We start from the raw sequence: 17,140 nt of genomic DNA, 5'->3' as shown, positions 1-17,140 counted from the left end.
GGGTGTCTTGCCTCACATACAAACAAACACAGAGCAAAACTAAAAACCTCAAAGGAATTTCTGTGTTGAAGAGATTTTAATGGTAAAATAATTGTTTACTTGTGATTAAAAAATAATTGTAAATTTTTATTAAACCCTCAAAACTATCTTGCTGTATTTTTCTTTTATTATAATCAAAGTTTAGGCAAGAAGAGGGGTATCTATTGGCTCATGAAGTTAACAGTTCCCTGGATTGACCTAGAACAGTGCTTTTCAAATTAAGCATCAGGCCCATCTAGAGAGCTTGGGAACAGATCTCACTGAGTCAGCTCCATCTTCCAGAGTTTGTAATGCAGTGAGTCTGGGAGCTGGGGGTGAGAATTCGCATTTCCAGCAAGGCCATGAGGCTGCTGCTGCTGCTTTGGGGGCCCCACTTTGAGAACTCATAGCGTCAGGCACCACAGGACCCAGATGGTCAATGATATCCGGAGAATCAAGTCTCCCTTTCCCCAGTGACACAGAAAGTTCCTGGCACTCCCAGGGCTAACATCCTCTCTAGAGTTGGTAATTTCCAAAAGAGATCTTTCCAACTTCCATAAAAACTTCAATAATATGACTGGCGCTACATGAGCTACCTGCTTACCCCTGGGCCAATCACTGATGTTCCCTGTGGGGTAACCTGATTCTCTGGCCTGGGTCACATGACTCGCCTGGTGGTGGGCAGGCTCCCTTTGTGACTGACAGCTCTCCTGCCCACCCCACATTCAGAATCCTATCTAAAGCAAGGAATGTAGGACAAACAGAGTGTTTTTTAAGTATATTTCAATCTCTATATCTACCTGCCTACCTACTTGTCTGCCTACCCACCTATTGATGTAGGCCAGTTACTTAATCTCTCTGAACCTCATGTTTTATTTATCCAGATAAGTGATTCCATAATACTTACCTTTCAGGCCATTGTGCGGATTAGAAATATCACCTGCTTCAAACAGCCAGCATATTGCCTGCCGCATCGACTATGTAGAATAAATGATAGCTAGATATGAAGAGGAAATTGCATCATCCTTGACCCTGTCTCCCCCAGTAAAGGTGGTTCATTAGGTGTCTGGCACCAGATAGGGTGGGGCCAGATTGAGGATGCTCACCCTATCACTTTTCCCCACTCATCTCTAACTCCTTGACCAGTGACTATGACCTCTCCATGCACTCATGTGAATATGGAGATTTTCCATTGGAAAATGAGGCATGTATTACAGAAACACCCATCACATATCTGCATCCCTTTGGTGAGAGGTGCAGGGGCACGTGGAGTACTCCTTCCTGCTGCTAAGTTCATTTTTGTGTGGCTTTCACCGTTTGTTCCCTGTTGAAGCCTTCTCCAAGCTTCAGGTGTTCACAAGTCTCCAAGGGCTCTGTGAGATTAGAACTTCCTTCCTCTTTCAGCTGATAATTACAGCTCTATGGTTCTCCCTTGTAGGTCTTTCCTTGAGCTCCAAAACAGAGTTTTCCTGCAGTGGAGCTTCTATTCGGATAATTAGGGCACTCAGTTGTATTGGAGGAGGGTTGAATTAACTACCTCTGTCTCCTGGGCTACTTGGTTCTGGGCTTCTACACATCACAGCTACCTGGAGGATAATCATCATGATAATAACTATTATTTACTGAGCTGATGATGCCCTAGGCAAGATTCTTTTTCCATTGAATTCTCCCAAAGCCTAGAAGGTAGCTATTCAATTTTACAGATGAGGAAACTAAGGCTGTGCGAGATAAATGCCTCCGCTAAAATCACACAGCAGTACAAAGCATGGCAGGGCGGGGAGGCCAGCAGCGTTGTGACCCCAGCCCAGCCTGTGAATGCAGACTTTCTGTGTAAACTGCGCTGTTCTTGCAGCTCTCTTTGGACCTGGATTGAAGTTTTCCCATGAAGAACTGGGGAACATTGAATTGTTGATGTTGTTGTTGTTGTTGCTCTGAATTGGATTACATATAAATTCTCTTTTCCTCCAATATTCAGTGAGATTTTGGCAGTCAATGGAGACTCATTGCCTAATGGTTGCCATGGGTGATTTTCTCAAATCACTGCTCCGGGCCCAGGGCCATCAGAGCAATTCACCATGCTGAAGAGACGCCTTTGTTAGTCCAAAGGCAACCTCAGGTAATCAACCGCTTGACCCACCTCTGATTTTAAGCACCAAATTAATTTTCGACGTTGCATAGAGAAAGGTCGATCCTCCTGTTTTCTCTGGGAGTGGCAAGTGAGCAGCTCAGCTGGAGCGCGGCAGGGTTCTGCCTGTGTCCCTGTCCTCACCCCATCTCTGCTTTCACCAAGCAAGAGCTGCATTTGGGGTTGGCCGGGGCTTTCTCACCTCTGGAGATTCCTGGTCCAATGTCATTGGCAAGCACGTGACCTGAGAGAACCTGAAGATTAAAACACTGGACTTCGAATTCTGAGAAGTCCTGTCATCTATCAGGGAACTTAGCAATACCATTTCTTTTCATAGCAGGTATATTTATGTGCTTGACTTACATTTTAATGGTTTATAAAAGCTAAAAGCAATCGCAGTTTGGGGGGCCCTACGTGGACTTCCCTGCAATTCTGTGATTGTCCCTTAACGAAGTAAACAAACCCAATGGGCAGATGAATGAATGCTCCCAACCTAATTAAATCTAACATTTGAGAATAAAATAATACTGAATATGTAATCTCATTTCCATTTGGAACCAACTAGAGCTTCTTTGAAATTTGGGGCTATTTGGAAAGCATTATAGATCACAAATAGATGGAACCATAATGGAAACACATTACCGCTCAAGAAGATTGAAAATAGCCCTCCCGTAAACCTAGTGTTGTATCTCTGTACTGGTGAAGGAAAAGACTCTACTTTGACCTGAGTGGGCTCTGTTGAATAATATTGAAAATGCACATCTGAATGAGGCTGCATTAGACTGTCCCAGGGGGAGAACAAATCAGAAGTTATGTTGTTGATGCAAACCGTTTTGTCTGGCCACCTTTCTAACGTGCTTGTTTTTCATTTTCCTCTTTTTCTGTCTTTTTTGGGAGGCTGGGGAGTGGGGTATTACCTAGGGAGAGGGGAAGCCAATCACCATTTGACTGTGTGTTGAATTTAAGGAAGCCTAGAGGTGAAAAGAGGAAACCTTATGATTGAATTTTGCCTACTAATGAAAGTTCATATAAATCAAGGCTCACATAGCTCTTATATGAATAAAATATTATACCTGGAGGCAGGAGGATATGATCTATTTTACTATCTTCATTAATCTGCAAATTTGCTGTTCAAGGCTGTGGCCACATATCACTGTGGAGAAAAGACATTCCCTTCTGCATTGCTGTTTTCTCAGGTCCAGAACATGCTCTTTCTTTAGTATGACACATGTCTTTTTTCTGATAATCACCTGGCTTCACTTTTTGTAAGGTTTACAAAATTCATTAGGCATATTCAGGTTCAGAGGTTGGTGAAGTGCTTGAACCATATCTTTAGGTAATTACTATCCCGCATGCTGCATTTTATAATTATGATGCTTTACTCAGTTATAGTCAGGTCAAACAAGTGACAATGATAAAGACCATTGTGGACGCAGCACAGTCACTGACTGGACCTACAAACACACTGGCAGGGCTGTGTTTGCCTTACAATCTGGGCTTTATAATTAAAGGAAACATGAGTGCTTAAGCCCAGACCTTTGGTGGGGCAGTTATCATGAACTCTGGAAGATTCGATCCATTAAATATTTTGGTTTGTTCCAATCAAGCAGTGTTCATGACCTACTTTGACAGGTATTTGGGATGTGCAGTCAGGTGATTTTTCTTTTAAACTATCTTATCAACCAAGCAGATTCTTCCATGTGGCCATCTGCTCAGTTTTGCAGCCCTCAGCTGTTCTTGGAGCTAGAAAAAAATTCTCCTGTGGAAAAATCAATGTACTTCTCCCAAGGAGATGGAGATTTAATATGTTACAGGAATAGATGCAGTAGAAATAACTAAATTGATAACCCTTGTTATATCTCCATTTGATTGAGAGATCTTAGGGTAAATAAAATATGGCTCAATTTACAGTCAGATTACTTAGGTTGTTATTTTAATAACTAATTCAGTAATTTTAGAAAGTAGGAGAGTAAACTTATAGCATTTTTACACTAAAATAGATTTCAGACATCCTTCATGTAGGTAATGTCTTGTTGAGACTATTTTCCTGGTGTTTTTGAAACTGTGGTTCTGTTTGTAGTTTCGTAAGAGCTTTGAATTTGGCTCCATTTGGGGTTCAGCAAATTAGTGTAGTTTGTTCTGGTTTTTATTTGAGGTTCTGCTTGGGATGAGTCCCGGGAATGGATGCCATGTTTGTGAACAGGGCCCACTTTCATCTGAGCATGTCAATAACAGGAAAAGCCAGATTGGCAGCAAGCCCCCACCAGCACCCCCACCACATCTGCACTCATACCCACCCCTCCACGTTGGCTCCAGAGGTGAGAGCTGTTTTCTTTGTTCACCATTTTAGGGTGAGCCTAGTGAAAGGCAGGCAGGGTGTCCATCGGTGGATACATATGGAGATCAAGATGCCTGACTTCCATTCCCTACCCCAGCACACCTGCTGGCGGGATCCAGGCACACAGCCCTCAGCACTGTGTTTGCCCTTGAACCAGTGAGGGGTCTCAGTCGCTGACTGGAGGGGGCGGATCACGATCCAGCAAGGCCTCTGAGTGCCAGACAGTGTGCTAAGCCCTCTGTACAGTTAGGAGATCCCTGTGGAAGGTGATATCACCCCCATTTTTATGTTCAAGGAAAAGCAGTCCCAGAAAGGACTCGGGTTTGAGTCCCATGGCAGTAAGTGCTGGAGGTAATTCGAGCGCGTTTTGGCTTCCTGGCTGTTCTGTGCTCTGTCCTGTAGCCTCCATAAATACAGGTAGTTGGTGGCCTAAAGATTGTAATCTTTAGCATTTTTACAAGCCAAACATCTGTGAAAACCACAGTAGTATCATTATAAAAATCCCATGTAAGTATAAATATTTTAGTTTAGTAAAATTAAATAACAGCAGCTCCTCTTATTTGAATATAGCAGTATTTTTAGGCCAAGGGTTGTTTTGGTCAAACATAATCCCTATATCTGGAAAACCTGGTATTTTTGGGACATAGTTTCCCTTATTCTTGCTGCAAGAATGACTTTTTCTGGATTAAAAAATAGACTATGGGACTACTACCTTGTTTTTCTGTTTACAGAAGTAGGCTGACTTATGGATGTGGGGGAATTATTCATTTACAATTATTTCATGAAGCCATTCCTCTTCAGGTCTTCCTTCCAATAAGGAAGACCTGAAGTTCAATTAGTGGCTCCCTTACAATCTGAGCATAACATGAAATTTACATAAATCTCTACTTCTCTTTTGCTTTGGATTAATGAAATCAAACAGGCAACTAGAATATGCTGTCAGTGCAGAATATGAATAAAATAAATAAAGTATTTACCCCAGCTGTGATTGTTAGTGTATAGTGAGACTCCTACAGTGTGGTTTGTTATAGATTTTTTTTCTTTTTGGTTCCTTTTTTTTTTTAATTGAGGAATTATGTTTTCTGTTTTTATCTCTTTTTTTTTATGTGTGTTTTGTGGTTTCTACTCCTAGATTTTCCTATTAGTTTTACCCCTCCTAAAATTCGAGCTCATCGTACTTAGCTATGTCTCAATATATGATTACAGTGACCCTTTAAGTGAACAGAATGATCCCTTTGAACCGTGGAATAGGTGAACGACCTTTTGAAATACACACAGACTCTGGTGCAACGTAGCCAGAAAAACCAAACAAATTGACAGCCAAATGAAAAGTGATTGGTTCAATTGAGGTACACCTGCCAAATCAGGGCTGCCAGCTGGGAAATTCTTACGCATTTTCCTAAGTGGCTGTTACATAAAATATTGAGCCTGCATGTATCTGTTAAGTCATCATGGCTCTGATATTTAAAGAGCCTTGTTCTTTTATTTTTTCCTTCCTGGAATGGGGAATCAAGAGACCAGGGTTTACATATTGAAAACAAGAAACCAAATCAAACAGTGGCTTATTCTTTAAAGTAAACAGAGCAAAGGCTATCAGTGGCAGATGTAACCAAGAGCTGGCTCTATGCAGACAAAGAGGAGATTATGACAACAAAAATCTCTTCCACTGAAATAATTATGTTTAATTACTGATCCAGGAACTGCATTTAACGTTTTTCATTTGCACAAATCTTAAAGGTAAATGAGGCTGACAAATACTAATCAGGAGACAGGGGAGATTATTTCATGGTTTTGGGTGGGATGAGCATCTAAAAGCCTATCCTTCTCTCTGGTTTTGCCAGCCTAGACCCTACGTCTCCCTCAAAGATCTGCTGAGACCAGAACTTTGAGCCCCACTCTTCGGGGAGTGCCAGCCCATTCTTTCCAACCTTCTTTCTTCTGCATTTCTGAAAACCACAAAACTGAGTTATCACTGCGGCAACACCTTGTCACTTGGCTGAGCTCTTTCTCTTTAGCTGATAACTTGGGGGAACAAAGCCTGGTTCCATCCAGGGTTCATATTTGAAAACTAAATAACAAAACATAGAATACTTGAATGAACTCTATTCTGTTTTGTATATTGTCCCTGGCATACCATCTGCACTGAAAGCTGCTCAGAGGCAGGGATACTTCATGTCTCTTTTTTCCCAGCTCCCAGCAGGATATTGAGTCAATCGTGAATGATGGATGGATGGGTGGATGGATGAATAGACGGATGGATCTGGGATTGTGTCCAAGTGATTGCACTGTGGTTCTTAAAGTTTATTCAGATATTTGGAACAAGATCATAGACTATCTCCTACAGATAGTAAAAAATTCAATCCTTTAGCCAACTGGTGGAAGGAGATCAAGGCTATCCATCTGTAAGATTGCTCCAGAGTCATGCCTGATGCCATTTCACAGAGAATGTCAACCCTGCTCTTGGTTTACTGTGCGTTTCCCGTGGCAGGGCTGATCTCTGAGAACTGGGAAGTAGTTGTTGATTGTTGTTGTTTGGTTGTTAGAGTCTGACCCTTGTTGGAGTCATTCCGTGTTCTAAAAAGTCTCCACTCTTTTAGAGAAAATCACAGTGGGCAAGGGTTACAATGGCAGCCGAATGTTTCCTGATGAGATCAATGCACCCTTCAAAATCCCATGACTGACCCTTCACCAAAGGTCCTAAGCAGAATACCACCAAGGAGTTAAGGACTGTCCAGTAACACAGGTATTGCCAATTCACTTTTTTACCCTAAAAAACAATTCTTGCTTTGAGACTCCATCAGCAGTCCCTGTAAATATTACACAAAGCACTAATTTTCTTCTTCTACAAAAGCAGTAATTTCTGTCTCTTTTACTCTTTTTTTATGAAGTTCTATGGAGAACTGTTAAATATTTAATTCCTGCTGTGTATGAGAGATCAGCTCTGATTTCTAAGTACAAAACTAAACTTCAGCAAGCTATAAGAATAGTCTGTAGTCCTGGTGATTGACACTGTGATAATATATCTCTAAATGGTGACTGTGTGAACACAGTATTACAGTCTGAAGAAATAGATTTGGTACAAATAATTATTACTAGCTTGTGTGGTATATGTTGCATGTATGTGATACATGGTGTCACGTGGTGTATGTACATAGACCATATATGATGTGTTTATATAGGTGTATATATGTGTATACACACACACTTTTCAGCCTTTTTGGATATGGTCTCGATTTCTTTGCAAAACATATTTATTTTTTCATCCCAAGAAAATATTTGTCTTGCAGAAGTGCACTGGAAATACTTAGGTTGTTGATTCAAAATAATTATCCTTGAAAAAAGCATGATTTGTGTTCAGTCTCACAGCACCATTTGATTGCTTCCCATGCCCTACAGAACTATATTTATAAAAGGATTTTGTCCTTTTGCCCTTTCCATAACTCACCATCAACTGTGAATCAAGTTTCAGGAACAATGGAGGCTGTTTTCCTGAATCAACAGGCAAGCTTTATTGCTTTTTCTTTTTCAGGGCTTCTTTACTTGCTCATTTTCCAGAGTTCTGCTGTTCTAGACTCTCATTTATATTAATCAGTCAGAGTCCCTCATCTGCTTACTGAATTTGCTGTTGCCTGGAAGAATTTCCAAGTACTCTTTTGCAAGGAAAACAACATATTTTGTAGTAGGAAGTAGAAGTTGCCCACGGGCCACTTACAATCAGACTTTCAATCAGCAGCTTGAATTAGATATTTGGAGTTAGATTTTTTGTGTGTCTTGTTTATTTTATAAAAGGACATTCTTATTTCTCATTTTTGAGTTTAAGTTGGCTAATAAATGTATAATGTGACTTTCCTAAGAAGTCACAATATTACTTAATATATATTACTATATTATATAGTATTTATATATTATATAGTATTATATATATTATAATAAGTATAATAAATATTTACTTCTAATGTATTTATTAGCCAGTAAGGACTTCTAAATGGCTTTCTAAATAAAGCAGATTTTCTTTTCTTGTAGTAAAAGCAAATAAAATAAGACCAAAAATATTTCAGAGTATTATCAAATATCCACCACACCTATAGTCCCTCAGAAGCTTCTGTTTCTCCCTCCCTGCTATCAATTTAGTTACAATGTAACCTCATTAAAAATAGGTTCCTTTCCTCTGGGTCACCTCGTAGGATGGCTTCCTCCAGGAAGTTCCCAAAATATGGGGATGGATAGCCGGGGTCATCTTCTGCCAGCTTTGGTCTCTACATGCTTATACCCACTTCAGCCAGGTCCCATTTCCTCTAGGACTTTCCGTGGCTTGATGCCTAGGCTGGCTGGGTCATCGTGAAGGGGCCAGAAGGGTGGGACTTCACAGAATTGCAGGTAGGAAAAACCCTAAGGTTTCTGTGTGGGTATTACCTGAAGGCTTTGAGGCAGGTGCCTCTTCTAGATGATCTCAGTGAGTCTCCACTCCAACTCTGGCACAGCCCACTGTGGCAGGTCTTAAGCTTCAGAGAGGTTTAGGAGTTGGCCTAGTCGCAGACAGCAGGTGGGCAAGATGGGCATGACTGCAGGTGAGCACGAGCCTGCCTCTCTGCAGCTTTCTTCCTGGTCTCAATCCTTCTGGAACAGAGGTTCTTGCCCTGTCCTCCTATCGCTGTGGTCTTAGACCTGCAGGCTCTCGAGAGGGCTCCTTTTATACATCTGCTGTTTACCTCCCGCGGATGCTTGGAGCTCCATTGGTCACTTGCCCCATCCCTGCTGGAGGTAAATCCTTAAGGCTCCTCATATCCTGCCCACCATTCACTCACTCATTCACTCATTCACTCTTGTAGCCTCTTATCCACTTCAAGTCATTTATTACATTCACTCACTCACTCACTCATTCATTCTTGTAGCCTCTTACCCACTTCAAGTCATTTATTACATTCATTCACTCACTCACTCATTCATTCTTGTAGCCTCTTACCCACTTCAAGTCATTTATTACGTTCACTCACTCACTCATTCATTCTTGTAGCCTCTTCTTACCCACTTCAAGTCATTTATTACGTTCACTCACTCACTCATTCATTCTTGTAGCCTCTTACCCACTTCAAGTCATTTATTACGTTCACTCACTCACTCATTCATTCTTGTAGCCTCTTCAAGTCATTTATTACGTTCACTCACTCACTCATTCATTCTTGTAGCCTCTTCTTACCCACTTCAAGTCATTTATTACGTTCACTCACTCACTCATTCATTTTTGTAGCCTCTTACCCACTTCAAGTCATTTATTACGTTCACTCACTCACTCACTCCTTCATTCTTGTAGCCTCTTACCCACTTCAAGTCATTTATTACGTTCGAGGCACTAGGAAAGAATTTCCCATTTCAAAGACATGCAGTTTTCTGGAGTGGATGACCTCTGCTCTAAACATGATACTAATAATAGTTGTTATTATTACCTATATCAACAGCACTATGGATTGAATTGTGTCCTCCAAATTTATGTGATGAAATTTGAAACTCCCAGCATCACATAATATGATTATATTTGGGGGACAGGGTCTTTAGAGAGGTAATCAAGGTCACTATGGTTGCTGTCCTTAGCGAAAGGGGAAAGTTGCACATAGACACAAGCATAGAGTAAAGACGATGTGGAGAGACTCAGGGAGAAGATAGACGTCTACAGCCAGGGAGAGGCCTGGAGCAGAGCCTCCCTCACAGATGTCAGAAGAAGCCAGCCCTGCCACCACCTGGATCTTGGACTTCTGGCCCACAGAACCGTGAGATAATCAATTTCTATTGTTTAAGCCACCAAGCCTGGGGTACTTTGTTGTGACAGCCATGGTAATGTAATACAAATAGGAATAATATATATATGGAAATGTAGGCCTTCGCTATGTGCAAGGTATGGTGCAAAATGCTTTTAGTGCAGAATCTTACTTAAATCTCACCCAAACCTTCATATTACCAGCACTACTAAGATTTAAAGAGTAAGAAACTTATCCAAGACCAGACAGCTAGTAGATGAGAAACCCAGGGTTCAAACCCACACCTGTGACTCTGGAGCCATCACCTTTAACCATCACTTTGTCTTATTTTCCCCCAGGCTGAAAAAGTCCTTCCTACTCACTGGATGTGAGTCCTGCGTGTCCCATTGTAAACTGTCCCTCTGCCTCAAATGTCAACAGCAACATTGAAACAACAGTATTTTTTTTTCAAATCAGTATAATATTCAGAGGACATTAAATTAAGTAGGCATTCTTATATTCTTGGTCTCCACATAGCAGAAAAATCTGTTAGAATGAAGAAGGTAATCTCATTAGTGAGGTATTACGTTGACCTGAGGAGCAAATGCTGCTGTTGTTTCTGGCAACAGAGGATTTTGTCCCTGAACAAAAGTTAGCCTGGCACTGTGAAGTAGGCTTTTATATGAACAGGTCACTCCTTGCAACAGCAACAAGTGTTGCTTCAGAATGAGCCTGGCTCCTGCCATGTGGGTCAGGGCTGACAGCAGGGATTTCACATGTGGCAGATGACTAAGGGTTTATGTGGACATGGAAGATTTGAGGCTCCTTTCTGCCCCCATCCTCTCACTGAGGCAATTGAAGATCTTTTTCTCCTAGCAGACCTAGAAATTGTTTGCCAGTGGGGGCAGAATGAGGGAGGGGCTTTGAAACTCAGTTGCTACAAGTTAGCGTGTACGTTTAGATGAACTCATGTTAACAATATACTTTTCCAGTGGATCCATTCCAGATTAAACTGTGGTCTTTGAGTTTCTCAACTTCTTTTTCTTATTGTTTGATATTTATTGCTTTTTAAAAAGATTTGCTAATCTTACACGCAAAACTTTCAGACAAAGACTTCAGGGAATAATCTTTCATACAAAGATTTCAGGCAATAAATTTCTAGTATTTATACAGCTAGCGAATAGAACTTCTTCCTAAAATTGTTTGAAGCCCAAAATCTAATGGCAAGAGATTGGCTCTCATTTTTGGTAGCCTTGATTGAAGCCGATTGATTGAATTGCTGTTCCTGTCAATCTTGTGACATTCTTACACTAATGAGGTAAAATAAATGCTGAGTCCTGAGGTCACACCAGTCCTCGCTGCACATGTCCTTCACCTGACTTGATATTTTGAAATTTTTATCCATAATGAGAAGTTGAGATCTATCGCCCCTTTTTGTGTGTGTGAAAATATGGCTGGTTTTACTCATTGGTCTGTCTTTGTAAACAATTACACTTTCTCAACAATTGAGATTCCAAACTGTGAGCCGACCCTTGCTTCCACAGAGAGAGGAGATGGTAGAGGCAGGAAGCCATGGAGTCCTGTGGGATAACGCCCCCCAGAGGACAAGGCGACGTTAAATGATGGCATGCATGGTACCCATCCAATAAGTTCTATTCTAGTTTTCCCCATCGATGGGCTTCACTATGACCAGGGAATCATACAGCTTTGGAACAGAAAAGAATCATCTAGTTGTGGTCAAATGTCACACTTTTTGGGAGAAAAACCTAGAGGTGAGGGAGACACAGTGACTTGTTCAAGGTCACATAACTAGTAAATGTCAACGCTGGGATGATAAACCGAGTCTTTTGGGCATGAATTCAGTATTTTTCAACAGAATTCACATGCTGCTATTTCACAAATTAGACCCAGTTTACTAATTGTTGCCTTATGCTAGATCTTGAGAGGCAACAGCTGTGTTTGTCCTTATCCTTTGACACCCAGAGCCTAGCACGGTACCTGGGGCACAAGAGAAACTCAAATGTGTTTGACAAATTAAAGCACTAAGGAATAAACACATTTCCTCTTAATGATCACTTTCAAAATAAATCTAGTATTCATTTAGGAATACTAATAGCTTTGACCCTTCACTTGCTCACGATTATGGTTGCCTAAGGTTAAAAATAAGGTAATGAATGTAAATTCATCTCTGTCTGGCTCTTTGTTATTGGTGATAGTGAAAAGTTTCATGGCAAAAGAAGATACAAATCAATGAAAAAAATGGAGTGGGGAGATACCTTCTGTCTGTGCTGCGTGTGTTCCCCATGATCATAAATGGAGAAGTGGAGGCAATATTAACGAAATGTGCACTTACAAAGCCTGTGCTCAGCAACTTTTGATAATATTTAAGTCCATTAGGGCCTACCCATACAGTCATAGATCCGAAGAGGTCGATTAAACTTTGAAGAGCTTGTTTAGCTTTGTTGCCTCCAGGAAGTCCGTAGGAAAAAGTATCAGAAAAGCATAAAACAAAAGTTAAAAAAAAATTATTTCTTCTATGTGGTGTGGTTCCAAGAAAGGACTATAACAGGCTTCTGCCCTAAATTGATCAGTGTAAGTTGACATTTGAAGATAAAGCAAAATACTCTAAGACTGTAACATACTATACCCAGAGTAGTAAGAACAATTAAAAATAGGCTCCTGGGGAAAAAAAAGATTCCTAAAACTGAAGAGAAATTCTCTTTTTCTATTATATAAGCTATATACCAATGTCCCTCAACTTATGATACAGTTACATCTGGTATGGTTTGGATCTGTGTCTCTGCCAAAATCTTATTGCAATCCCCACTGTTGGAAGAGGGGCCTGGTGGGAGGCTATTGGATCATGGGGGTGGATCTTCCCCTTGCTGTTCTTGTGACAGTGAGTTCTGGTTGGTGAAAAGTGTGTGGCACCTCCCGCTTCACTCTCTTCCTCCTGCTCCAGCCATGTGCCTGCTTCCCCTTCGCCCGCACATGATTGAAAGTTTCCTGAGGCCTCCTGAGCCGTGCTTCCTGGAGAGCCTGTGGAACTGTGAGTCAATTAAATCTCTTTTGTTTAAAAATTATCCAGTCTCAGGTATTTCTTTATAGCAGTATGAGAATGGACTAATACACATTCCTATAAACCCATTGTGAACTAAAAATGTTAAGTCGAAAATGCATTGAATACACCTACCAAACGTCATAGCTTAGCCTAGCCTACCGTAAACGTGTTCGGAATACTTACATTAGCCTACAGTTGGGCAAAACCACCTCACACAAAGCCTGTTTTATAATAATGAGTTGAATATCTCATATAATTGACTGAACAGCCTCTTGAAAATGAAACACGGAATGGTTATTTCAGCTCTGGAAATACAGTTTCCACTGGATGTGTGTTGCTTTTGTGCCATTGTTAAGTCAAAAAATCCTAAGGCAGGGCGCATCTGGGTGTTTTTTTTTTTTTTTTGAGAAGGAGCTTCACACCATCGCCCAGGCTGGAGTGCAGTGGTGCCATCTCAGCTCACTGCAACCTCCGCTTCCCGGGTTCAAGAGATTCTCCTGCCTCAGCCTCCTGAGTAGCTGGGACTACAGGTGCCCGCCACCATGCCCGACTAATTTTTGTATGTGTTAGCTAGAGATTGTAGCTGTGTGAGTGTGGTTTATTTCATACGGAACAGAAATGTTTCTTTTAGTAGAGACAGGGTTTCACCATGTTGGCCAGGCTGGTCTCGAACTCCTGACCTTGTGATCTGCCCTTCTCGGCCTCCCAAAGTATTGGGATTACAGGCGTGAGCCACCTTGCCCGGCCCATCTGGGGTTTTTTGTAGTGTATTTTAGTTGCAATCTAGAAGAATCTGATGAGTTTTCACTGTGTAGGCTTATTAAGACTTGCTATATTTTTACTGTGTCCTTTACCTTCTTAAAATGCATTTATAATTTAAAAAGTCTGATCTCATGTATATAAACAATCCTCAGAAATAATTTGAATATGTTCTAAGTAAAGTTAATAATTTTCAATTATACAAAGGCCAATAGTGGGTTTATTTTGTTTGTATTCCATGCAGACTTAAGTTGCTTGCAAGATAATCTGGGAAATTGTAGTCTTTTTGGTGGTGTTATAGAATCCAGAATTTGGGAGTCTCCACTGTAGACCAAATGCTCTGGAGTAAGTGAAATTTGTCTATCAGCAAATCAACAGACTAGTTAACCTTTCTCCAGGCAGTGTCTCCCCTCCAGCCCTCAGGCATTTTGCCTAAATCCCATTTCTTTTTCTCTGCCGGCTGTCTGCTAATCCCTCGGAAAGTGTTAGCTGATAACTTAAGGTGTGACCACTCTCAGGAGTATTGCATTTCAAAAGAGGCCTCCAAGATAGAAAATACTTCACTTAAAGGAGCTAGACAAGGAAGGAAGGTTGTTATTTTTTAACCTGCTTGTAAGTTGAGTTCCAGGCCATTTAACTCAGTCTTTAGCGAGATCCTCTGTGAGCTTCCCCCCTGCATGAATTTCCCTCCAATTCTGAGAGCCAGTGACTCTGGACGGCACTTCCTCACTTGAAAGCATCACATCACAATCATTTCGGCCTAAAACTTATTACTCACCTGTGTTAGCTAGAGATTGTAGCTGTGTAAATGTGGCTTATTTCATCCAGAACAGAAACATTAAAACTATTCGACTCCTGCAGGACATCTTAATAGTGTGTGAAAGAAAGAATTCATATTTCCAGAACTCTGTACCTGTTACAGCTCAGGCGGTCTATGCTTTCATAAACATAGTGACATATTTTATGCATTGATCTTAAAACCCTATTACAAATTCTATTCCCTATTTTCTTAGACATTTGGACACACTTAAAGCTGAAGCAACCATGTGTCAGGGTTCGCTCATTAAGGTTTTCTGCTCAAATCTGTATGAACAATGTATAGATGACATATACCTATATATGTAAATATGTATATAGATTATGCCAGTATCTTCCATTTATTCTCATATAATTAGAGTTATAACAACAATGATTTATATGTTCAAAAGCAAACATTTATTGAGTTTATTCTGTGGTCACCTGATACTAGACATTAGATGTGCAGATAGAAATGTATATAGTTCAGGGCCCGGTGCAGTGGCTCATGCCTGTAAGCCCAGCACTTCGGGAGGCCGAGGCAGACAGATCACGATGTCAGGAGATCAAGACCATCCTGGACAACGTGGTGAAACCTAGTCTCTACTGAAAATACAAAAATTAGCTGGTGTGGTGGCGCTCGCCTGTAATCCCAGCTACTTGGGAGGCTGAGGCAGGAGAATCGCTTGAACCCGGGAGGCAGAAGTTGCAGAGAGCCAAGATTGCGCCACTGCACTCCAGCCTGGGCGACAGAATGAGACTTCATCTCCAAAAAAGAAAAAAAAAAATAACAGAGCTTTAGGTTATGAGGGGTTTTGTCTCCTCATCCCATTTCAGTTTTTCTGAAAAAGTGAAGACACTTAACTATGCTCACAATTTCAGGAAATATGCTCAGTTTTCAGTTTCTTCAGCTCTTACAGTTACAACTCTCTAATTTTTATTTGGGTTGGTCAAAGACTGCAGCCAACAATCTGAGAATATGCTTCCTAAAGTGGCTTTGTCTTGTATATTTAATTGAGGAAGGTATATTTTATATTCACACATGCACATGTGACTTCTATCTTCAGATATCAATGGTCAAACTTAGGAAGTGCAGCAGAGGTGAAGGAGTAGTCAGCTTTCTTCCCACTTGCTCTTGCAAGTTGGTTGTGATCTGTACCCATGGGTAAACATCTATTTTGGCACACATACAAAAATAAAATCAGAATCTAGAGTTGGTAAAATTTGATGAATGATTCCTAGTAATTTAGTTTTCACTTACAACTCTAGAAATTTTTTTAATCTTTTCTGCATAACAATATTGTTTTTTAAGTTTTGGGTATAAAAAAAATGACATTCTCCCCGAAACAAGCAGGCAGCTCTCCATTCAGCAGAAAGTCATGCAATAAGATATAAGGGATTGCAGAGACGTTCTCCATCCTCCTCTCTCTCTCTCCCTTCTAAGGGGAAAACCTCCTAAGTTACCTTGGGCAAGTGCCTACATTTGGTACTCCTGGACAGCTGAGCCATCTGCTAAGAAACAATTCTATATAGATGCCTGACCTGCTCAGTTCAGAAGGAGTTTTCTTCTGACTGCTGCTAAATAAGCCGACTGAATGATACATTTATTTGTTAATGGATACTCTTCTTTGGCTCTCAATTTAAAAACATTTTTTAATGGGCAATTGAAAAATATAGAGATGAAGAGGCCATGGTCTAATGAGAAGCCATGGAGTCATCACCCGGCTTCAGCAGCTATAAACTCAGGGTCAGTCTTGTTTCACCTAGAGCTACAGTAGAGAAACAAAGTGTTTGGAAAACTGGAGAATCAACAATCTTGGTGAGCAGTGTGTGTGTGTGTGTGTGTGTGTGAGAGAGAGAGAAATCTGTAGGTTTGGGGCTTTATTGTTTCTCCTAATATGTAATATAGCTTGTGCATCCATATAATATTATTATTGGAAGTATGGCTCCAAAAAATTTTAGGCCTATATTTTAATTTTAAACTTAATGACTTAATGTGTATATTTTCAAGACATCAGTTATCCACATGTAAACAAAAAATACGGTCAATTTTCTGGAAGTTCATATCTCTAGATAGCTATCTCTGTGTGGATAAAACATCTAGTTTATGTTTAACAATGAATGAAGAATGGGCTCTGGTCATAGCTGAACAGGGAACCTGGGGTTTGGCCACTTCAGGGTGACCTCAGGCAAGTCATTAAATCAGTTACTTGGGTTTATACTTTCCTGTTTCTTTCATTTATTTATTAAACATATATTGAGTGGATTACTTTCTACCAGGCACTGCAGAGAACACAACAAATAAATCGCCT

Source organism: Pan troglodytes, chromosome 14 (genome assembly GCF_028858775.2).
Source record: "Pan troglodytes isolate AG18354 chromosome 14, NHGRI_mPanTro3-v2.0_pri, whole genome shotgun sequence".
Lineage (NCBI taxonomy): Eukaryota > Metazoa > Chordata > Mammalia > Primates > Hominidae > Pan > Pan troglodytes.
The sequence above is the reverse complement of the archived record's forward strand: the minus strand, read 5'-3'. Positions refer to the sequence as shown.